The sequence below is a fragment of the Halichoerus grypus genome, chromosome 12, assembly GCF_964656455.1.
Source record: "Halichoerus grypus chromosome 12, mHalGry1.hap1.1, whole genome shotgun sequence".
Classification (NCBI taxonomy): domain Eukaryota; kingdom Metazoa; phylum Chordata; class Mammalia; order Carnivora; family Phocidae; genus Halichoerus; species Halichoerus grypus.
This window is the reverse complement of record NC_135723.1, coordinates 19,360,873-19,385,978: the sequence shown is the minus strand read 5'-3', so window position 1 is coordinate 19,385,978 and position 25,106 is coordinate 19,360,873. Positions and strand designations below refer to the sequence as shown.

Here is a 25,106-nt window from a genome sequence, read left to right as displayed (position 1 = left end):
ATAACGTATGGACTGTGGAATCACTATGTTTTACACCTGAAACTAGTGTAACATCGTCTGTCAATGTTATGATACTTCAATTAAAAAATCAGATATTAGAAAAAAAATCAGATGTTAGGGCGGGGAAATAAATATGAAGCATATATCAAATTCCTGTTCATCCAGCAAGGTTATCTGAATAGAAGATTACAGGTAATGAATCTGATATTTTTACCAGATGGAAAAAGGAAGTTAGGCAGACACTGACTTTGGGAGTAAAAAAAAATTTGTATTTGAACTCACCTCCACCCCTCACCCACTGTGTGGCCCCAGACAAGTGATATAACCTCTGAATCTTGGTTTCTTATCTGATGAATGCTGCTGATAATTCCCAACTAATAGGGTTATGGTGATGGTGAAATTCAGTGGTACTTATGTACCAGGGATGGCAGGTGCTCAATAAATACATTCATATTTTAATGCATGCAAAATAGCAGAAAGCAAGAATGAGCAAAAACTGTAGCTGACAGAATGAAGTTCCTTGAGTTCAAGTCCTAATGAGTATCTGGAGTCTACTGTTGGTCAACTACACAACAGCTGGGAAGTGTTCACAAGGCTTTAAAGGGAGGGAGGGTCAGCTTGTGATCATTTACAGCTAGTCATTACTGATTATGCGTGTTCAGTGGCCACCGAGGTTGTCTTTGAATGTTGATCAGAATTAAAGTGAAGAAAAAGAAAAAATCCAGATGACAGGACAGCCTAGAATCTATCTTTGTACATTTTTTCAGAAAATACTGGGTCATTTTCAGAATCTTTAAATAGACCCTAAGAGTAAGAAATCAGGAACATGGAAATTATATATGTACATGATAGGTGTATGTATAATTATTTTTTTACCAATGTTTGTGCTAATGTGGGTCAAGTAGCTTTAGAAAAATGGTGTAATTGAGGTGGTTTTGGTGGCAAGTTATTTCATAAGTAACGTACAGATTAATAAATCAGCTGAAATGCATTTAAATGATGGGCAAGGGGGCTCAGTTTCCTCTTGGGGTAATCTGGGAACAGAATCAATAAATGAGGTAAATGCTCCCAGGGGGCACAGATGACTGATTCATTGACCCAAAGAATGCAAAATGCCCGGCCACCAGAGGATGGAACAAAAAGGGCAATGTTACCAGGAGGGGCCCCCAGGAGAGGAGCAGGGGAGGTTCTATTTTGCAGAAAGCATGAAACCACCCTGGCAATTTCCAAACTCAAAAGCTGGTGTACCAGGAGTGACATAAAGCAGGGCCAGAGTTTGCCTCTGTCTGTGGAACCTGAGTTTACATTGAGTGAGGCACACTGCACACCCTTCTCTGTGACCCTGGAAGACCAGAGCATAAGAAAAGCAGTTGAGATATGGCTTAGAATCCATTTAGCCAAGTCACTCCTCACCTGACTTTTCTTCTTTCATATCGTGAATTATTCTTCAACTATAAGAGATGATATTTTGCTTTTGAAGAGAGATACCTGATAGCCACTTACTAAATACTTGTTTTGCCCTGTCAGTATCTGTGTCTGTTCTCTTACGTCCCTTGAGCTAATGTTTAACCAGCAGTGTACTCTTCCTGTCCTAACTTTAAACACCCTAATTTCCAAATTTGGCTTAGTCTTCATTTTTTTTTTTTAAGATTTTATTTATTTATTTGAGAGAGAGAGAATGAGAGAGAGAGAACACATGAGAGGGGATAGGGTCAGAGGACGAAGCAGACTCCCTGCCGAGCAGGGAGCCTGATGTGGGACTCGATCCAGGGACTCCAGGATCATGACCTGAGCCGAAGGCAGTCGCTTAACCAACTGAGCCACCCAGGCACCCTAAGTCTTCATTTTTTATTTCTTTGTTTTGCTCTTGAAAGTGGAGGCAGATCCTATTTAGTTATATAGATAGATGTATAATAATAGAATGTGAATGAGGAAGGGAGTGCTGCTTGTCACCCAGCTCAAGTGTTACAGATAAATAAATGGAAGCTCAGGAAGGTTTACTTTCTAAACATTCTCAAGGCTGTTGATAGACTGCACTCATCTTACTACATCATGCTGGGGCATTGAGCAAAGATTTCCTCTGGGGAATTGGAAAGAAAAATACATGAGGCTACTAAATCATGCTTACTCACAGGATTGGTATGAGTGTTAATGAGTTTCTATATGTGAAGCTGTGAGAACACTCAGAATCTTCCTTCTTATTATTTATTTATTGCTGTATAACAAATCCCAACACAGCTTAAAACAAGAACCATTAACTTTCTTTCACAGTTTCTGAGGGTCTAGAACTCAAGAGTAGCTTAGCTGGGTGCTTCTGATTTCTCAAGTTGTAGTCAGATGTCTGCTGGGGCTGTGGTCATCGGAATGTCTAACTCAGGCTGGAGGACCCACTTGCACACACATGGCTGTTGGCAGGAGCCCTCCATGCACTTCCACATGGGCCTCTCCACAGGACTGCTTGAGTGGCCTCATGACATGGCTGTGGGCCTCCCCTAGAAGGAGCAATCTAAGAGACCAAAGTGGAACTGTGATGACTTTTATAACCTGGCTTTGGAAGTCTCGTGCCGTCACTTCTCCTTTGTCCCATTCGTATTCATTGTGGGAGGGACTGCATAAGGGCATGATTACCAGGCGGTGACCCACAGTGGGACCGTCTTGGAGGCTGGATACTACACCCTTCAAGAAGCACTGGGTATGCATACTTAAAGATAGAATATTTTTAAATTATGCAGTCCATATAGACACTCAGCATTGTTTTCTCAAAGGAGAGTTTTGTTTCCATGATTGCATTGCTATAACTCACATAACAGGTATTTTGGTTTGGGTTCTCTAGAAAGCAGAACATGAGACAAGGACTTGGGTGGAGGGAGTTCATTTGGGAGGTGATCCCAGGAAGCAGGAGGGAAGGAGTGGGAACAGTGGGACAGGGAAGAAGGGAAAGCCTATCTAAGGGTTCATGTGGGGGCTGCTGCTATGACCACTATGGACTTCATTCCTCTGGGACCTGTTCAGAAGGGTACAGAAGGAAAGGAGGCCGAGGCATTTATGCACTAGCTCCCAGCTCCCAGTGACTGAGCGTTTTCATCTGGGAGGTAAGCATCCCCTACATGTCAGATCTGTGCTTACCTCTGGACCAGAGGCCCCTGTGGTGGCGGGGAAGGCTCTGAGATACAGTGGAAACCTTGACTCTTGCTGGAGGCAGGATGCTGTCAGCACCTGGTGAGTGTGTGCTCACACAGGTGGGTTGAAGGATGTGATGTAGACACCGGAGGCATTTACTACATCAGGTTTACAGGAGGTGGGCATCAGGCAGGTGTGGTAGTTCAGCTCAGCCAAGAAGCAGATGTTAAGACAGGATTAGAAGTGCAAGAAATTTGGGGAACATGCCTTGAGGAAAATGGGGAGGGAGCTGGAGAGGCTGGGAGAGCAGTCAGAGAGGTAAGTCTGACCTGGGAGGAGAAGGGAACGTGGGAAGGTTGAGTAGAAAGAGTCTTAGATTGTGGTGCAGTTCTAAGAAGAGTTCAGCTAGGCTGATGTGGATGCCTCAAGCCAAAACCTCCCATTGAACAAGTCCCAGGTTTCACACGAACGGGCCTTCCCTTGTGTCCAGTGTATGTGAAGCACGGCCTCAGTGCAAATGCAGGCGGGGTTCACCTCCACTCAGGCAGTTACGCTCCCTGCAGTCATAGATCGGGGAGGCACGCTCTGGTGGCAGCCACGGATACTTTCATGCGTGGACAGCACAGGGGGTCACAACAAGTCTTGTATTGGGTGAACTGTGGGTCATTCACCCCGAGATACCAAGAGTTCCTTCCTCCTGTCTGCCACATTGTCTGAAATTCCACCATAAGAGAGTAATCCCTTTGTTTAATTGTTGTCGTCTCTCCCAGGTCAGCTCTGGGAAAAATAACATTTGAGCCACTAACACTTTACTGTGAACAAATTATCCAAATTATTTTATTCTATGATTGAAGGGATCTGGGACAACGTGAGGGCATGTGGCATTTGGGTGAATCACATTTAAGGAAAAGGGCACAAATCTGAAGGACTGGGGACCACACTGGGTCCACTTCCCTGTTGTGCTAATGGCTTGCCACTGCTAGAAATGGAACAAAACCAACAATCAGACTCTCTGTAGTGAAAAAACAAGTCAAATGTACTTGAAACGAGTGTCCCCACCATTTGTCCACTGCCACTTTTCCCTACTTCCTGAGTATTTTGAAGGAGGGTGTATTTTTCTGGATGGTTTGAGAAATTAAGTAAATGTTGTCCAGGTGGTTGGAATGTTTAAGTTGGGAAGGAGGGAAGACACCTTAAAATTTTTCAGAACTTGGTCCAGGAGTCACCTCGACAGAGTCCCTGGAGCTCAAAAATGTGTTTCTTCCCCCCACCCCCTGCCCCGCCATCCATGTTCTTTTAGCTAAGGGTTTCTCTTGGCACTTGTAGGAGCAAGTGCTCTTAGGCTTGTATGTTTCTGAGATTTTAGACTCTGATTAGTTGGCTTTGCAACTTTGTAAAAGCTGTGGAAGGAATTCTGTGACTTCAAAGACCCTTTCCTCTATCCTTCCACTGGACTTTCAAAACTCTTTAGGGGTCCGCGGAAGACACTTAGCATGGCGTCCCTCTGAAGATGGGTAGCATAGGCTCCCTTACAGTATTCTATTTAAGTCAAGCCAGCAGATTTCTTTTTTTTTTTTATTAACATATAATGTATTATTTGTTTCAGGGGTACAGGTCTGTGATTCATCAGTCTTACACAATTCACAGCACTCACCATAGCACATACCCTCCCCAATGTCTATCACCCAGCCACCCCATCCCTCCTACCCCCCACCACTCCAGCAACCCTCAGTTTGTTTCCTGAGATTAAGAGTCTCTTATGGTTTGTCTCCCTCTCTGGTTTCGTCTTGTTTCATTTTTCCCTCCGTTCCCCTATCATCCTGTCTTGTTTTTCAAATTCCTCATATCAGTGAGATCATATGATAATTATCTTTCTCTGATTGACTTATTTCGCTTAGCATAATACCCTCTAGTTCCATCCATGTCGTTGCAAATGGCAAGATTTCATTTTTTTTTTGATGGCTGAATAATATTCCATTGTATATATATACCACATCTTCTTTATCCATTCATCTGTCGATGGACATCTAGGCTCTTTCCGTAGTTCAAGCCAGCAGATTTCTTAAGTATCTCTATGCTCCACTTGAGGGCATAGAAATAAAAGAGATGAAGGCTTGGTCTTTGCCTTTTAGGCTTTCGGTGGAGGCCATGAGAATGATGGCTCCATCAGAATGATGAACAGACATAACACCAGCGGAGACTGCTTCTCCCGGTGGGGCTGACCAGCCGGGCCACAGAAACGAAGTGGGCTGCAAGAAGGGTGGGATGAGTTTGCCTGCATGAGGGGAAAGGGAAGAGATTTCCCAGGAGGTGAAGTCTGAGGTGGGCTGGACCAAGTGCCGTGTTAGGGGTGGGGAAGGGAAAAGCTACTCTTGCCCCAAAGAGAGCTCAAGCCATGGGCAGGGTGAAGTCACACCTTGTTTACAGCATTTGGGGGAAGCTCCCACACTCCAGGTGAGTGGGGAGTGCTGGGGGAAGGGTGGACATGCAGGATGAAACCAGAGTATGAAGAGTCAGGATTAAATGGAGAGGACATTGTAACACTTAGGGAAAGGTTTTGAAGGAGGGGATGCATGGCCTGCTTCAGATGATGGTCAGCAGTGGAGTGGGGGTGGGCGGAAATCCTAGCCCACCATCTGGTCTGGTCTAATCTGCTTTCCTGCAGCTGACCATCTCTCACTTAGCTTTGTGTGCCAGGCTCTGCTCAGGTTAGACGCTCTGTAAATACACATTGGATGAGTGTTTATACACACACCCATGTGTGTACACACCAAATTACTATTTCTCCCCTCTTTTTTTTTTTCTTGGATGTTTTCTTTTAAGTAGGAAATTAGAAATGGATTCTGATACTGGGAGGAAGTACTCTGATCTTACGCTTACTGCGGACTGGCATGTAGTTGTGGATGGCATGCTTTGGATTCTTTGCACATTGATTTACTCATTGTAAGATGAAAGCCTTTCCTCTTCTTCCTCTTTCACAGGTTTCATCAAAATTCTGACTGCTCCAAGCATCTTCCTGGTTAGAACACATGCATGGTCCTCATGACAACACATTTTAGGAGTGGATTAACACAGAGGTCCATATGGCCAGGTATTAGGGATGCCAGTGCTCCAGCCTGCGTAGTGGTAAAAGGGAAAACAGATGAATTTTCTTACATCCTGGATCTCTTTCAATTTTCTCAGCCATAAAACAATTGACAAACTCAATAGAAAAAAGTATATTCTTAAGTTTTTATCTTAATTCCAGTATAGTTAACATTCAGTGTTACATTAGTTTACAATATAGTGATTCAACAATTCTGTACATTACTCAGTGCTCATCATGACAAGTGCACTCCTTCATCCCCTCACCTGTTTCACCCATTCCTTCCCTACCCCCCTTCCCTCTGGTAACCATCAGTTTGTTCTCTATAGTTAAGAGTGTTTCTTGGTTTTTTCTCTCTCTCTTTTTTCCTTTCCTTGTTTGTTTTTAAACTCCACATATGAGTGAAATCATACGGTGTTTGCCTGACTTATTTTGCTTAGCATTATACTCTCTAGCTCCATCTATGTTGTTGCAAATGGCAAAATTTCATTCTTTTCTGTGGCTGAGTAGTATCCCATTGTATATATACACCACATCTTCTATATCCATTCGTCTATCAGTGTGCACTTGGGCTGCTTCCATAGATTGGCTATTGTAAATAATGCTGCAATAAACATAGGAGGGCATGTATATTACACCCTTTGATTTAGTGTTCTCATATTCTTTGGGTAAATACCCAACAGTGTGATTACTGGATCGTAGGTAGTTCAATTTTTAATTTTTTGAGGAACCTTCATACTGTCTTCCACAGTGGCTGCACCAGTTTGCCTTCCCACCAACAGTGCACAAGTGTTCCTTTTTCTCCAAATCCTCGTCAACACTCATTGTTTGTTGTGTTTTTTATTTCAGCCATCCTGACAGGTGTGAGGTGATAATCTCATTGTGGTTTTGATTTGCATTTCCCTGATGATGAATGATGTTGAGCATCTTTTCATCTGTCTGTTGACCATCTGTATGTCTTCTTTGAGAAATGCCTACTCATGTCTTCTGCCCATTTTTAATTGGATTATTTGTTTTTTGGGTATTGTATAAGTTCTTTATATATTTTGGATACTATCCCTTTATAGGATATGTCATTTGCAAATATGACATTTAGTAGGCTGCCTTTTAGTTTTGTTGTTTCCTTCCCTGTGCAGAAGCTTTTTATTTTGATGTCATCCTAATAGTTTATTTTTGCCTTTTTTTTTTTTTCTTGTCTCAGGAGACATATCTAGAAAAACGTTGCTTTGGCCAGTGTCTGAGCAATTACTGCCTGTGCTCTCTTGTGGGATTTTTATAGTTTCAGGTCTCACATTTAGGTCTTTAATCCATTTTGAAATCATTTTTTTGTGTGGTGTAAGACAGTGGTCCAGTTTCATTCTTTTGCATGTAGCTGTTCAGTTTTCCCAACACCATTTGTTGAAGAGATTATCTTTTTCCCATTGGATATTTCTTCCTGCTTTGTTGAAGATTAATTGACCATATAATTGTGGGTTTATTTTTAGATTTTCTGTTCTGTTCTATCTATGTGTCTTTTTTTGTATCAGTACTATACTGTTTTGATTACTACAACTTTGTAATATAACTTGAGGTCTGCAGTGATGATACCTCCAGCTTTGCTTTTCTTTTTCAATTGCTTTGGCTATTTGGGATCTTTTGTTTTTCCATACAAATTTTAGGATTGATTGTTCTGCTTCTGTGAAAAATGTATTTTGATAGAGATTGCATTAGATGTGTAAATTGCATTGAGTAGTATAGACATTTTAACAATATTTGTTCTTCCAATCCATGAGCATGGAATGTCTTTCCATTTCTTTGTGTCATCTTCAGTTTCTTTCATCAGTGTTTTATAGTTTTCAGAGTACAGGTCTTTCACTTTTTTGGTTAAATTTATTCCTAGATTCTTTATTATTTTTGGTGCATTTGGAAATGGAATTTAATTTCACTTTCTGCTGCTTCACTATTCGTATATAGAAATGCAACAGATTTCTTTCTTTCTTTTTTTTTTTTTTTGCAACAGATTTCTGTACATTGATTTTATATCCGGTGATCTTACTGAATTCATTTATCAGTTCTGTTAGTTTTTTGGTGGAGTCTTTAGTGTTTCCTATATATAGTATCATGTCATCTGCAAATAGGGAAGGCTTTACTTCTTCCTTACCAATTTGGATGCCTTCTATTATTTTGTCTGATTGCTGTGGCATAAACTTCTAGTACTATGTTGAATAAGGGTGGTGGGAGTGGACATCCTTGTCTTGTTCCTGACCTTAGGGGAAAAGCTCTCAGTTTTTCCACACTGAGGACAAAGTTTGCTGCGAGTTTTTTACATAAGGCCTTGATTACATTGAGGTATGTTCCCTCTAGACCTCCTATACAGAGGGTTTTTATCATGAATGGTTGTTGTACTTTGCCAAATGCTTTTTCTGCATCTATTTATTTATTTTTTTCTTTTTTTCCTTATTTATTTATTTATTTTGATGTAGTGTTCCATGATTCATTGTTTTCATGTAACACCCAGTGCTCCATTCAGTACATGCCCTCTTTAATACCCATCACCAGGCTAACCCATACCCCCACCATCCTCCCCTCTAGAACCCTCAGTTTGTTTCTCAGAGTCCATAGTCTCTCATGGTTCATCTCCCCCTTCAAATCCTCCCCTTCATTTTTCCCTTCCTACTATCTTCTTCTTTTTTTTTTCTTTTTAACACATAATATATTATTTGTTTCAGAGGTACAGGTCTGTGATTCATCAGTCTTACGCCCTGTGAATTTTTGCATCTATTTAAATAAGCATATGGTTTTTATCCTTTCACTTACTGACGTGACATATAACATTGATTGATTTGTGAATATTGAACCACCCTTGCATCCCGGGAATAAATCCCACTTAATCGTGGTGAATGATTTTGTTAATGTATTGTTGGATTCGGTTTACTAGTATTTTGTTGAGGATTTTTTCATCTATGTTCATCAGAGATCTCAGCCTATAGTTCTCTTTTTTAGTGGTGTCTTTATCTGGTTTTGGTATCAGGGTGATGTTGTCCTTATAGGATGACTTCAGAAGTTTTCCTTCTTCTTCTATTTTTTGGAATAGTTTGAGAAGACTAGATAACAACTCTTCTTTAAATATTGGGTAGAATTTGCCTGGGAAGCTGTCTGGTCATGGACTTTTGTTTGTTGGGAGTTTTGTGTTACTGATTCAATTTCTTTGCTAGTAATCAATCTGTTATAATTTTCTGTCTCTTCCTGCTTCAGTTTTGGTAGTTTATATGTTTCTAGGAATTTATCCATTTCTTCTAGGTTGTCCAATTTGTTGGCATATAGTTTTTCATAACATTCTCTTATAATTCTTTGTATTTCTGTGGTGTTGGTTGTTATTTCTCCTCTCTCATTTGTGATTTTATTTATTCGAGTCATTTCTCTTTTTCTCTTGATAAGTCTGCTTGGAGTTTTATCACTTTTGTTGCATTTTTTTTTTCACCAGCTCCTGGTTTCATCAATCTGTTCTACTATTTTTTGAGTTTCTCTATCACTTATATCTGCTCTAATCTTTATTATTTCCTTCCTTCTGCTAGTTTTGGGTTTTGTTTGTTCTCTTTCTAGATCCTTTGTATATGAGATTAGGTTGTTTATTTGAGATTTTTCTTGCTTCTTGAGGTAGGCATGTATTGCTATAAACCTCCCTCTTAGAACCACTTTTGCTGCATCCCAAAGATTGTGGACAATTGTGTTTTCATTGGTATTGTTTACATGTAATTTTTTATTCTTTGATTTCTTGGTTGACCCATTCATTGTTTAGTAGCATGTTATTTAGCTTCCATGTATTTGTGGTCTTTCCAGATTTTTTCTTGTGGCTGATTTCTAGTTTCATAGCATTGTGGTCAGAAAAGATGCGTAGTATGACTTTGATTGAAAAAGTATGTTCTTTTAAAAAAAAGAAACAACAACAAAACAACAAAGATACCAATTGCAGTTTTGAGGAATGGAAATAATGATGTATTTTTCTTTTTTGCTTGACTTAATTGCTATTCGTTTTTAGTAGAAGTGTGAACACTTGCTTACCACATTCTATTATGTTTATAGACTTATTTACATAGAGACTGAGAGACTTTCAGATATTTAGCTATTTGTCTGCACAAAAGAGTTTATTGAGATACAGAATAAAAATTAGCAAGAAGCAAATATTATCTACCAAGTGCCAAAGCTTAATCCATGGCCAAACAACCTGGTTTGGCACTTAGAAGTAAAGATTAGCACCTTTCTCTGTATGCTGAAGGCTGATCTATTTCTCCATTCTCTTGGCATCATTTTCCCAAAGCACATACACTACTTCACTGATGGTTGTAGATGGAATTCTGTCCTTCTAACCAGCTTCAACCCAAGAGATTATTAACCATTTTAAACTTATTTAGGATTAAAAAATTCAGCCAATGGAGAAATCACTTTATAAGTCTACATTATGCTCTATTTATATTTATTAAGTCTTCACTTATCCTAGGAAAATGATGAAGTCTTACATTTTTGTATTTTAGAGTTTACAAAGCATATTTCATCCATTGCCCCCATGAAAATCTTACTACTGTATAAGAGAAGACATTTTTATTTGATTTTACAGTTTAAGAAACCCAAGCTTCTGATATTTCTTGAGATCACTTGGCTAGCACTTGACAGAGTCTTTATATTCTGACTCATAAGCCAGGATTTCCACCCAAAAATGGACTGACAAGATTTGCAAGTTTACTGCATTTTTTAAACAGGGAAATCAATTGTGTTCTAATTACTAGGTATAGTTGACCCTTGGATAATATAGGGGTTAGGGGAGCTGACTTCCACATAGTTGAAAATTCCTGTTTAACTTTGGACTCCCCCAAAACTTAATACTAATAGCCTACTGTTGACTGGAAGCCTTACTGATAACATAAAAAGTTACTTAGCACATATTTTGTATGTTTTATGTATTATATATTGTATTCTTACAATAAAGTAAGCTAGAGAAAAGAAAATGTTATTAAGAAAATCATAAGGGGGCACCTGGGTGACTCAGTCAGTTAAGCATCTGACTCTTGATTTCACCTCAGATCATGATCTCAGGCTTGTGAGATCAAGCCCTGTGTCGGGCTCCGCGCTGGGCGTGGAGCCTGTTTAAGATTCTTTCTCTCCCTCTCCCTTTGCTGCTCCCCCCACCTCTCTCTCTCTTCCTTTCAAAAAATCATAAGGAAGAGAAAATACATTGAGTACTATACTGTATTTATTGAAAAAAAATCTGTAAGTGGGCCTGCATAGTTCAACCCTGTGTTGTTCAAGGGTCAACTGTACTTGATTTAAGCAGAAATTGAAATAAAAAGTATAAAATGAAAGTAAAAAAATATGCCACTAACATTTATTGAACACTTACTAATGTGCCAGGCACTGGAGAGGCCATGCATTATCTCATTTAATCCTCCCAACAACCCTAAGAAGTGGGGTACTATAGTTCTATTTTTATAGATTAAAAAAAGGGCTCCTAAAGGTTAAGAAAAAAATCAAAGGTCACGTGGCTAATGAGTATCAGAACTGTATTTAAACCCAAGTGTGTTAGATGCCAGAGCTAAAGACTTAACCACTCTTCCAACTGTCAAGGATTTTCCATAAAGACGTTTTTCTCATGACACACAAAACACACATAGATCGTGTTTACTATTTCCTCTGTGTAGACCTAGTGCTGTATGTTTTACATGCAGTGTCTCGTTTGATTCTTAAACCAAGCCTGTGAAGGAAGAACAGTTCTTGCTTGCATTTTACAGACAGTACAGGAGAGGCACGGAGAAGTGAAGTATCTTGCTCATAAATAGCAGTTTGGATCTGAATCCAAATAATGATCTGCCCAGAATCTGCACACTTCGCATCTATCTGATGCTTCAACTCAGTCCTTTCTCATTCTGTTTTGGTCAAAAGCTGGGAAGATGTATGATTGTTCAGGGTGCTCAGGGTTCTTGGGCATGTCAAGGGAGCAACTTTGTCTTCTTGGTAAAAGCTGGTAATCAAACTTTTTCTACAAGAAAATGGTTTAATAGGAGCTTTCTATAAGGACTTGGCATGAACAATCATCTGGAAATACCACGTTTTTGTGCTTGAGCAGTAAATATGCTTCAAAGATTTTACTGTAAGGCAGGGGTTTGCACAAGTTAGAAGTGTGTTTACTCCCATGAGTCTGAAAAGAGAACAAGATTAGGTTAAGTAGCTATTAATAACAGTTGATGATAAGAAAAAATCATTTTGAGACTGTGGTTGTCACAGTTTCTTAAATAGATTATTGGGGTAATACTTGCTCCTTGTTTATTTTGTATTAATTTCAGGCACACACAGTTAGATTAATAGTCTTTATACACACTGTCTATACTGGTCCTTCTGACTTGTTCATATTGACTATCGATTTAAATCTATTTTAAATAAATTGAGAAGCTTATTCTAGTATATGCTCCCAGAACTACAGCTCTAGCATGTGGTTTATCTGTGAAATCTTTTCTCACACTTCACACATAAAACCGAGTGAAATGGCTTTGGAGGGTCTACCCTGAAGCCCAGAACGTGGTGGCAAATGACCATGTCATTGATAAGAAGCTTCTCTCCTTTCCACCAGGAGTTAATAAGTAAGATTTCAGGGCAGAGTCAGCCATAGGCTTGGTGAGAACACAGTATTCATGACATCCTCTCCAAATTCTAAGGAGAAAAACAAGTGATGATTTCTCAGGAAAATTGAGGCCATGTTTCCAGCGCCCTTAGAATCCTCATAAGCACCACTCCTCTGCCAATTAAAAAAGTTGCTCACGGGGTGTCTGGGTGGCTCGGTCGTTGAGTGTCTGTCTTCAGCTCAGGTTATGATCCCAGGGTCCTGGGATGGAGCCCTGCGTCTGGGCTCCCTGCTCAGTGGGGAGCCTGCTTCTCCCTCTCCCACTCCCCCTGCTTGTGATTCCCTCTCTCGCTGTGTCTCTCTCTGTGTCAAGTAAATAAATAAAATCTTAAAAAAAAAAAAGTTGCTCACAACATCAATGCTTTTCCTTGGGAGGGCCAGTTGGGGTGAGGCCAGAAAGCTGCTTCTGATTGGAAACTTGGGGAACCTTATCTTGTCCGTGGCTTGGTTAGAACTCTTCTCACCAGGAATTTACAGAAAAAACTTGAGGTTGCTTAGGAGAGAAATCTCTTCCCAAGCCATCCATCCAGCAAAGACTTTTATACTTGTCTCTTCCTCATCATGACTTCCTCTTTCTGTTTCTATGGAAAACATATGTATTCCAACTTCCCTTTCCCAAGGTGGATTGTAATTGTGAAACCAAAGTGGAGCTGGGCATTTTGTGTTTCTTGTAGTTGATGTCATTGTAAAGACTATTCCTCTATCAAGGACATTTGGGTTAGTGTTCTTTTTTGGTTATTTGTCTTTAGTTTGGCAGCACATTGCAGTGACTAAGAGCGTGAACTCTGCAGTCATATTGACAGTTTCAAGTTCCAACTGCAACATTGACTATCACATTTCAAAACAAATCTTTGGTAACTACCTCCTAAAATTGTCATAAGGATTAATTCAGATGTCCTTTGTAGCACATTTAGGACAGCTCTTGGCACATAGTAAGCGCTCAGTGAGTGTTAGTTGCTGACATTATGAATTATGATATTATATTAATATGAAATATATATAATTACTATTACATACCTTAATAAATTTAGACTTTTCACCTGGCTAGATGCCCTGAAGTAGGATTTTGGGTCCAAGAGTGTATGGCTTACAATTTTTATACATGGTGCCTAATTGCTATCTAAAAATTTACAGTTCTACTGTTACTGAATGGGAGTGGCCTTCTTTCCAAATCTTACCAGCATGGGAGATTAGAAATCATTTCAGTTTTGGCTAATATGATGGTTAGATATGGTTTCTTTATCATTGTAACTTGCAATTTACTGACCTATAAAGAGACTTAGCATCTGTACGTAGCTTTTTGGCAATTTTCAGATTTTCTTCTAAATCTAAACAGGCTATGTCTGTTCATAGCTTTTGTCTGTGGGATTTTACAAATATTGCTGTTTTGAATAAATATTGCTAATTTATAAAAACTTGCCATGAATTAAGGATATACGTTGAAAATATTTCTCTCATTATTTGTATTCCTTTTCTTTTGTGATCTTTTGCTATACTGCCATTTCCATTTTTCATATAGACTGATATAACCATATTTCCTTTATGTCTTCTGGGTATTCTGCTATTAAACACTTTTGAATGCTATGTATGTGCTAAAATCATTTTTTTTTTTTCCATTTTGTTACAGCAGTGGCTCTCAATTTTCTGTGGGCATCAGAATTACTTGTGAAACTTTTTAAAACTATGTTTTTTGGGGGGCTTAATCACAGAATTTCCTGAGGCAGGGCTTAGCCACATGTCCATTAAAAAGGAGAGTCTCATTTTGATACATGAGTGCTCCTTAAAAGTAGGTTTTTAAATTGTCAAAACACTGATGTAGTTGTTGAAGCTGGAATGTGTCTACCTCAAACTGGTATGTTGAAATCCTGACCCCCCAGTGTGATGGTTTTAGGAGACTGGGCCTGGGGAAGTGATTGTGTTGTGCGTGTGGATTCTTCCTGAGTGGGATTCATGCCCTTATGAAAGAGACCCGAGAGAGTTCCTTCACCCCTTACCTTCCCCTGGGTGAGGACATGGGGAGAAGATGGCTGGCTGTGCACCAGGAAGAGGGCTTTTGCCAGAATCTGACCATGGTTGCACCCTGAGCTTGGCCTCCAGAGGTCTGAGAAAACAAATTTCTGTTGTTTATAGGCCACCCAGTCTGTGGTATCCTGTTATAGCAGCCCAGGTGGACTAAGACACTGGGTGACAGGCACATGAGGACCCATTATACTGTTCTCTTTACTTTTGAATATGTTTGAAAATTTTCATAAGTAGTAGCTTTAAAAGAAAAAGTTCTGATAGCATGCAAAGCCCATCAAAATTGCTGTACTAATCAGAGTTGGTTAAGTAGCAGAGATGTTACATGTTAAATCGACCTGGAAGGCGAACTAGGAAGGGACATGGCCTTATCATGGTGGTGTTGAGCAATAAGGCAGGCTGCCCAAAGTGGGAGCTGAGCCAGCGCCTGAGTAGCCTGCCAGGACTGTGCTGTACCCTTGGACCCTGAACAACAGGGCCTCTCCTCTTTCAGACTGCTTCGTGGCTTCTTGGTTCTATAGGACCCCATGGAGAGGCAGGAGTAGATATTTCTGTTTCTTGGGGAGGCAAGTAGAAAAATGGAAATCAGCTTACATGTCTCTCTGTGAGGACAGCAGCAGGTGGTGGTAGTGGTAGGGTCTTTGGTGATCAGTAAATTGGAAGTGTTCCCATTTCCTATCATACTGGCGTATCCAACCCCCCACCCCATTAAAAATCTTTTGTCAGTCACCATTTTAAACTCACCCTAAGCCTTCCAATTTTATCTCTCTCTTTTACCCCCAGCACAATACTTTTTTCCTAGTCCTATAAAATTCTTTGCCTTGACTGTGATTTGCTTACTTCTGCCCCCACAATAAGCACAAAACAGTCAACCTGGGATGCCTCACTCAGACTTTGCCAATCTCTAGTCCTCACCTCTCCAAATACTGCTCAAAATGCAGCTCAGGGGAAGCCCAGCGCAAACTGGTCCTGATCTAAGGACAAAGACAATCAGGGAATTAAAGAAAACCATCAGCACAAAGGAGTTGAACAAACAGAACAGCCTATCCCTAGGGTAAATGGAGATAAGGCTGGGAGGAGAGGAACTTTTAAGGTCTCATTACCCATTGAGAGGGGTGCCTGGCTGGCTCAGTCAGTAGAACATGGGATTCTTGATCTCAGGGTTGTCAGTTCAAGCCCCACGTTGGGTGTAGAGAATACTTAAAAATAAAATCTTAAACAAAAGAACAACAACCAAAGCTGTGGAGAGATTGAAGAGGACTTTATATCCGTACATTGAAAACCTGTTGCCATTGAAAGGAATCATCAGAAAACCAGAATTCCTCAGTGAAATCTTGAAAATATGATTACCAAAATTAACTTTGAAATTTCACAGAAGTCTAAAAAATAGAAGCAGCCAAGGACTGAATTAGTAATCTGGAAAATAAGTTGAAAAAAAAATCTTCCAAAACTTAGATACGTGATATAAAAAGAGATGAGAAAGAGGAAAAGGAGGCTGAGAAGAGATCCAAGCAGTTTACCCTCTGTGTGCTCCAGCAGGAGTCTCAGGATGGAAAGAACACAGAGGACATAACTTTTTTCAAAATAGAGAAATGATTCGGATTTCCGGATTGAAAGGGTCCATTAGATACATACTGGTGAAATCTCTGCCCTGCAAGGATAAAAAGAATATCCTTAAAGTTCTCAGAGCAAATACAAGCTTGCCTGTGAAGGGACTCAAGTCAAACTGGATCAGACTCCCATCAGCAACGCTGGATTTCAGTTGAAAGACAGTGGAGTGGGGAGTTTCACATACTGAGGGAAATGATTTGAACATCAAAATATATCCCAGCTAGACTAAGCATAAAAATATTTTCAGATGCAGGGAAAGACTAAAAAGATTGTCTTTTAAATACTTTTTCTAGGAGAGTTACTTACAGCTGTACTAGAGCAAAGCAGAAACAGAACCCCAGAAAGAGGAAAATGCGGAATCCAAGACACCAAGCTAGCAGGATATCCTATGACGATGACAGTTGCTTCACATGCTTAGACAGTGGTGAGTCCAAATTAGAACAGGAAATCAGAAGGCTCCATGGAAACAGTCTTCAGGAAGAAAGTGGGTAACACTACACAGATCTTGTGATTAGGATCTAAAAGTGTCACTATAGCTTGCTATCAATGACACAGTAGTGTAAGTCTATCTTTTCTTTTCAACAAGAGAAAGAACGGCCACTAGATCATCTGGGAAGTAGAATAAAACACTCTACAGGAAAGTCATGGTCTAAATATGGAGCAAGTTGGATTTTGAACAGTTGGTGTAAAACAAAGTGATGGACTCTCAGAATTAAATGCATTTGAATTTGTAATGAGTAGAGGGTATAAACATTTCCCAGTGTCAAGTGTGGTTCTTTTACTGTTGAAACTGGATTGCTATTTTTATAGCACATGATTCTTTACAGATCAGATTTTTCCCAATAATTCTTTTGAAGAATCATCCAGGGAGTAAACTTAGATATAAAGTTTTGTTCTCATTTTCTCTTTCGGTTTCCCTATCCAAAAAAAAAAAAAAAAAAAAAATATATATATATATACATATATATATATGATTTTGTTGTTTTTAGCATAGCAAAGGTGACCTTGGATTTTGACCAGATAGTCATCTAAACTTGAATATTTGTAAACAAACTTGTGGCCATTAAGAAGCATAAGCCTCATGTTTTAGTAATTTATTTGAAGAGTTCCTTAGTAACTAATAGCTTGTTTTGAAGAAATATGTACATAAAATTCAGCTCCTTTAGTTTCACTTCACTTTTTTCCTGCTAAATCCAAGTAAAATTAAATAGAATAATTTTTAAAGAAATATTTACAACAGTTATCTCTGTATTGTGGGATTAGAATGATGTGAATATATATATGATTTTCTGGAGTTTCCTCCCAAGAATATGTATTGCTGTTAATATGAGAACACCCCATAAAATTTAACAAGAATAATTATTTCGACTGAAACTACCTTAGCAGACTTTTTCTGCTAAGGAAGACCTTCCTGATGCCCCACTTTCCACTAATCATTACTATCACTCTTGCAAACTCATTTTTGAAAGGAGCTCACCTTTTTACTGATAGCAGGTATAGCTTTGCATATTGATTGCTCCTGCCTATAAGATTTTTGGTTTCTCAAGGGCTAGGCCTGTGGATCTACACCACTACTATTCTCCTGATGGGCTCAGCATAGCCGTAGGATGCTCCCACTGGGTCCTGGAAGGCATCCTGGGTGGAGGCAGAGCTTCTTGGCCTGCACCCCAGGGTCTCTCCCAGATCCCCCCTGTGGGGTGAAAGAGAAGGGAAGACAGTAGGTTCAGGCTCACACAAGCATGGTAATGGAATCCACAGAGCAATAGCTTCCAGTTCTCCACCCCAATCATTAGGCTTTCAAAATTGCATAGAGTATAAATTAGAAGCCCAAATGCTTGCTTATGTGTTGAATCAGCGCAATAAACAAATAATCAAATGGTAGGAACAGACTAAACTCAGAGCCTCTTCCCATGAATAGTATATGTGGGGATAAAGCATTTTTTGGAGAAGTGGAGCAGCTCTCATGTTTGTAGAGATTTAGGGAATGGTCACGAGGGAGTGAGAGGACAGTGAACACAGGAAACTCTCAAATGCTGGTGTTCTCATGGAAAAAGCCTTTCACGGAAAACAGAAAATTGCACAAAACTTGTTTCCTCCCCTTAAACCATGGACCCTTCTCCCTGCCATGCTTTCCTGCACACAAGGAAGACCTCTAGAAGAGAGAGAGTAGGAAGAAGGAAAGGAGAAAAGGGAGAAAGGGCCTGGACTTGAGATGAGGATGAAACTCTGAGGAATAGGTGGTACTTGAAACTGGACAGTGAGTCATGCAGGGTGGAGCAGGTCAGAGTTGCTAACTTACTGTTTGAAGGGCTAAGAAACTTCAAAATGATTCAGTTTTAAATTAGGCTATTTGTGAATTTCCTGTTTCCTTGCTCAAACCCCTGAGGATTGCTTGGGGCAGAGGATGAAGATAGGACCCAGGCCAGGCTCTTTTATGTTTAATTCTCTTTGCTCATGCTCCTGACTTTGAACAGGCACATCTATCACTAGGACACTCCAGTTCATTAGGAAGCAGCAGGCAGCAGGTCACAGAAGGGAAGAAAGAAAAGGAGGAAAGGAGCAAAGAGAAAACCAATGACTTAAAACTCCCTGTGCTCGCTTGGCCAGCATGTGTACTAAAATTGGAACAATGCAGAGATTAGCATGTCCCCTGTGCAATGATGACACACAAACTCATGAAGCATTCTGTATTTTTTCAGGGATGATGGAAAAGTTCTGGAGGTGAATAGTGGTGGATGGTTGTACAACAACATGAATGCACTTGATGTTACTAAACTATCTATATACTTAAAAGTAGCCGAATGTGATGAGCACTAGGTGTCATACACAACTAATGAATCATCGAACACTACACCAAAAACTTATGATGTACTATATGTTGGCTAATTGAATTTAAATAAAGAAATTAAATTAAAAAATTTAAAAAATAGCTGAATGGTAAATTTTATCTTATATTTTACCACAATTTATAAAAAACAAACAAACATGGCCATAAAGGTTGGATAAAGATGTCATAAGGAAAAATCAACAAGTAAAAGTCACTCAGTTAACAAAATAAGTTAGAGAAAAAAAAAAAAAACCTGAAAACCCAAATGCAAGCCCTCAGTCATTGTGCATACCACGGTATCAGCATAGAGTAGTGGAAAGAGCCAACTTGGCTATTACCTGATTTGAAGTCTCACTCTGCTACTTACTAGCTGTATGACCTTGGACAAAACACCTAATGTCCTTGAGCCTGTTTCTTACCTAAAATCGTGAAATGACATTGGACGCACAGACCTATTGGGAGAATTAAGATATTGCAGGCAAGGCATTTAGCATAGTAAATGGCTTCTACTAGGCATTCATACTGTGTTTCCTTTCCTTTTCTGCATGTGGAAGGTTGCAAATGCAATGTGTTGTGGGACACAGAACCTAACTTGAAAGATGGTAAGGATAAAATTTAAAAAATGAAAATATATGGAGATAGTATTTGGGCAGTAGTTCCTGAGAGAGGCAGACCAGGTGTAGAAAGGACCCTCTCAATTGCTGAAAAAGACTTAAGACTTGTTATTAGAGTACTGACCTAGCTGTTGTAACTAAGTAACCCACCCCCTCCCCAAGACAGTGCCTGAAATAAGATGGAAGCTTATTTTTCTCCATATAATACTCCAGAGGTAAGCTATTTAAGGCTGACAAAGCAGCTCTGTCATTCTCAACACACAAGATTTCCATCATTGGATCCAAAGTGGTTGCTTTAGATCCTGACATCATCTGGGTAGTGGAAGGGGTTGGGGGGAAGGACCAGTGGTGCCATCTAGCTTTCTTTTTAAGGGCATGGCTTAGAAATGACACATCTCATTTTTCCACCCACACCACATTCACCAAATCCTTGCTGTAAAGGATGCCAGGGGAAGTAAACTCCAGCTGGAGTCCTATTACTAAGAAGAGGAGTTTGGATGTTGCTGTATACTTAGCCATCTCAACCACCTAACTCACATTATATTTTCTCTAATTTGCAACCACTGGCTTTCAAAATAACAAAGCTAACACATTCCCCCAAATGGAAGAATAATTTCTTGCTTATTAATATATTCAGTAAATATTTATAGACTACTTCTATGTGTTAGATACTATTCAAAACATCACAAATACAGAAGACTGCAAAACAGATGAAGTTCCTGATTTCATTAAGCTAAATTTGGGGACACCTGGCTGGCTCAACGGGTAGGACATGCAACTCTTAATCTCAGGGTCATGAGTTCAAGCCCCGTGTTGGTGTGGAGCCTATTTAAAATGAGAAAGAAAAAACAAATGCCATTAAACTAAATTCAGTAGGGGGAGAAAGTAAACAAAAATTGGGAAAAAAAACCACACATTAGTGCAAAGATGAAAATTAAGGGATGTAGGGACAAGCAACCAGATGTTTATTTAGATGGGGTGGTTAGGGATGCCCTAACCATTTGAAGAACAGGAAACAGAACATGCCAGGAATGGGGAACTGCAGGTGCAGAGGTCCTGAGGGGGGAAAGATCCAGGAGGGTTTGTGGTACAGAAGGGCCAGTGTGGATTTAGCAGGAGAGGGAGAGGGGATATAAGATCAGGAAGGAAGGCGGGAGCAGGTTGTTCTTTGGCATTTCCCAGTGCTGAGGACAGTGTGCACAGGGTAGGTACCCCGTGAGTGTTTGATAAATGAATAAGCTAGAAGATAAAGATCCAAGACTGTTGGCAGGTAGCCTCTAATTTATGGCTGTCCTCTGCTATAGATTGCCCTGTGCTCATGCTACATGCATCTCTCAGCCCCTGTCTCTCAGATTCTGACTCTTTTGATCCTTGTAGCTGCTCCCGGTGTCTTTGGTAGACTGATGTCCTCTTATTAAAAATGGAGTTAGGGAAGGAATTTGGGAAGGAGACAGGTATCTGAATATAATGATCATGTCTCCTTTTTGGCTTTCTCTGCTCTTTGCTAAATAGCTCTAGTTCTCTTAATTTTTCTCTGTGTGGTTTTCCAGATCTGGAACCAGCCTAATAACCTGATACTTACAAGTGTCATGTTTGCAGAGGCGATATAATTAATGGAGCACCAAGATGGGGTGGTAGTTAAGGCTGTCACCTTTGGAGCCAGACTTCCTGGGTTTGAATCCCAATTTGGCCTGGTCTGGGTCACTCTGAATAAAGTACTAAATCACTTTGGTCATCTGTTTACTTTCTGTTAAATGGGGGTTGAGTGATTTCTGACCGTGAATTGAAAGAATTAATATTATTAAATTAATTTAAATTAATTAATCAAATTAAATTAATTTTAAGAATTAATATTGTTAAAATGTCCATGCTACCCACAGTGATCTACAGATTCAGTGCAATCCCTATCAAAATACCAATACTACTTTTCATAGAACTAGAACAATTAATCCTAAAAAACTGTATGTAACCACAAAAGGACCCCAAAGAGCCAAAGCAACCTTGAGAAAGAACAAAACAGCTGGAGGTATCACAATCCCAGATTTCAAACTACAGGACAAAGCTACAGTAATCAAAAAAGTATGGCAGTAATACAAAAAACAGACATATAAGATCAATGGGACAGAGTTCAGAATTAAACTCATGCTTATATGGTCAATTAATCTATAATAAAGGAAATAAGAATATACAATAGGGAAAAGATAGTATCTTTCCATTTATTTTTGTCATCTTCAATTTCTTTAACCAGTGTCTTCTAATTTTCATACTACTGGTGTGTCACCTCCTTGGTTAAATTTATTCTAGGTATATCATTATTTTTGATGTTTTTTTTTTTTTTTTAAAGATTTTATTTATTTATTTGACAGAGACACAGCGAGAGGGGGAACACAAGCAGAGGGAGTATATATAGAAAGAAGCAGGCTTCCCACTGAGCAGGGAGCCCGATGCTGGGCTCGATCCCAGGACCTGAGCTGAAGGCAGACGCCCAACCAACTGAGCCACTCAGGTGCCCCTTTGATGCGTTTTAATGGGATTGTTTTCTTAATTTCTCTTTCTGCAACTTTGCTGTAAGCATATAGAAACACAATAGATTTCTGTACATTAATTTCATTTGTTACAACTTTATGGGATGCATTTATTCTAAGGTTTTTTTGGAGAGTCTTTAGGGTTTTCTGTATAAAATAGCATGTGATCTGCTAATAATGGCAGTTTATTTCTTCCTTATCAATTTGGTTGCCTTTTGTTTCTTATCTGACTGTTGTGTCTAGGACTTACAATACTGTGTTGAATAAAAGTGGCAAGAATGGACATCCTTGTTTCGTTCCTGATCTTAGAGAAAAAACTTTCAGCCTTTCACCATTGAGTATAATGTTAGTTGTGGGCTTGTCATAGATAGCCTTTATTATGTTGAGATATATTTTTTCAGCACTCTCTTTGTCAAGTTTTTACCATGGATATTGAATTTTGTCAAATGCCTTTTCTACATCTGTTGAGATGATCATAATTTTTATCCTTCATTTTGTTAATGTAGTGTGTCATGTTGATGGATGTGTGGATTGTTCAGATTGAACCATCCTTGCATCCCTGGAATAAATCACACTTGATCATCACACTTGATCACAGTGAATAATAAAATTTTAATGTATTTGGTAATGGATTTGGTTTTCTAATATTTTGTTGGAGATTTTTGCATCTATGCTCATCAGGGATATTGACCTCTAATTTTTTTTATTTTTGTAGTGTCTTTGTCTGATTTTGGTATCAAGGTAATGCTGGCCTTATGGAATGTATTTGGAAGCTTTTCTTTCTCTTCTATTTTTTGGAGTAGTTTGAGAAGGATAGGTATTAACTCTTATTTAAATGTTAGGTATATTTCACCTGTGAAGCCGTCTGGTCCTGGACTTTGTGTACTGGGAGTTTTTTGATTACTGATTCAATTTTGTTAACTAGTGATCGGTCTATTCACATTTTCTATTTCTTCCTGATTCAGTCTTAGAAGATTGTATATTTCTAGAAATTTATCTCTGTGTTCTAGGTTTTCCAGTTTGGTGGCATATAATTTTTCCTAGCAATCTCTTATAATCTTTTGTATTTCTGTGGTGTAAGTTGTAATTTCTCTTACATTTCAATTTTGAGTTTTCTGGGTTTTTTTTTTCCTTTATGAGCCTCAGTAAAGGTTTACCATTGTTGTTTATTATTTCAAAGAACCAGTTCTTGGCTTCACTGATCTTTTCTATTTTTCATTCTCTTTTTATTTAGTCTCTATTTCATTTATGCTCTGATCTTTATTATTTCCTTTCTTTTAACTTTGGACTTTGTCTTTCTTTTTTTAGTTCCTTTAGGTGTAAGGTAAGATTGTTTATTTCATACTTTTTTGTTTCTTGATGTAGGCCTGTATTGCTATTAACTTCCTTCCTAGAAGGAAGGGAGGTTTTTGCTGCCTCACAAAGGTTTTGAACTGTAGTATTTCCATTTTCATTTGTCTCCAGTTATTTTTTTTATTTCTATTTGATGTCTTCATTTATCCATTGGTTGTTTACTATCATGTTGTTTAGCCTCCATGTGTTTGTATTTTTTTCCTTTTGTTTTTGTTTTACTGATTTCTAGTTTCATACTGATGCAGTCAGAAGGTGCTTGATACGGTTTTAGTCCTCTAAAAGTTTTTGAAAATTATTTTGTGGCCTAACATATGATCTGTCTTGGAGAATGTTCCATTTGCCCTTGAAAAAAATGTGTATTCTGTTTTTGATGGAATGTTTTGTATATATGTTAAAAACTATCTTGTCTATTGTGTTGTCAAAGCCACTGTTTCCTTGTTGACTTTCTTTCTGGATGATCTATCCATTGATGCAAGTGGGGTGTTAAAGTCCTCAACTATTACTATATTACTATCAAATTTTTCCTTTATGTTTTTTAATATTTTCTCTATATAGTTAGATGCTCCAATGTTGGGTGCATAGATATTTACAATTGTCATCCTTTTGTTAGATTGATCCCTTTATCATTATGTAGTGCCCTTCTTTGTTTCTTGTTACAGTCTTTGTTTTAAAGTCTACTTTGTCTAATATAAGTATTGTTACCCTGGCTCTGTGTGTGTGTCTGTGTGTGTGTGTATGCATCCATTTGTATGGTATATGTTTTTCTATCCCTTCACTCTTAAGCTGAAGTGAATTTCTTGTAGGCAGAATACAGATGGATTTTTTTTTAATCTATTCAGTCACCTATGTCTCTTGGAGCATTAGGCCACTTACATTTAAAGTAATTATTCATATTGCCATTTTGTTGATTGCTTTCTAGTTGTTTTTTGTAGTTCTTTTCTGTTTATTTTTATCTTGCTCTCTTCCTCTATGGTTTTATGGCTTTCTTTAGTGTTATGCTTGGATCCCTTTCTCTTTATTTTTTGTATATCTATTATAGGTTTCTGGTTTGTGGTAACCATGAGGTTCATATATAACATCTTAATTATATAGTAATCTATATTAAGTTAATGGTCATTTAAGTTCAAACAAATTCTAGAATCACTACATTTTTACTTCTCCCCCTTCATGTTTTATGTATGTGACATTACGTTTTACATCTGTTTATTTTGTGCATTCCTTAAATCATTTTTCACAGGTGCATTGACCCTTGAACAACATGGGTTTGAAATGCATGACTCCCCTCGTATATGGAAGTTTTAGA

At 38.8% G+C, this 25,106-nt stretch overlaps 1 protein-coding gene and 1 non-coding gene across 2 annotated transcripts in view; both read left to right on the top strand.

Moving 5' to 3' along the window:
* Positions 1 to 25,106, top strand: part of LOC144379724 (uncharacterized) — a 217,589-nt gene that overhangs the window by 107,119 nt on the left and 85,364 nt on the right. The gene's annotated exons all lie outside the window — the stretch shown is intronic.
* On the top strand, positions 19,076 to 19,179 carry LOC118540007 (U6 spliceosomal RNA). Its single transcript, XR_004919426.1, has one exon. It is a non-coding gene; the product is annotated as a U6 spliceosomal RNA (small nuclear RNA).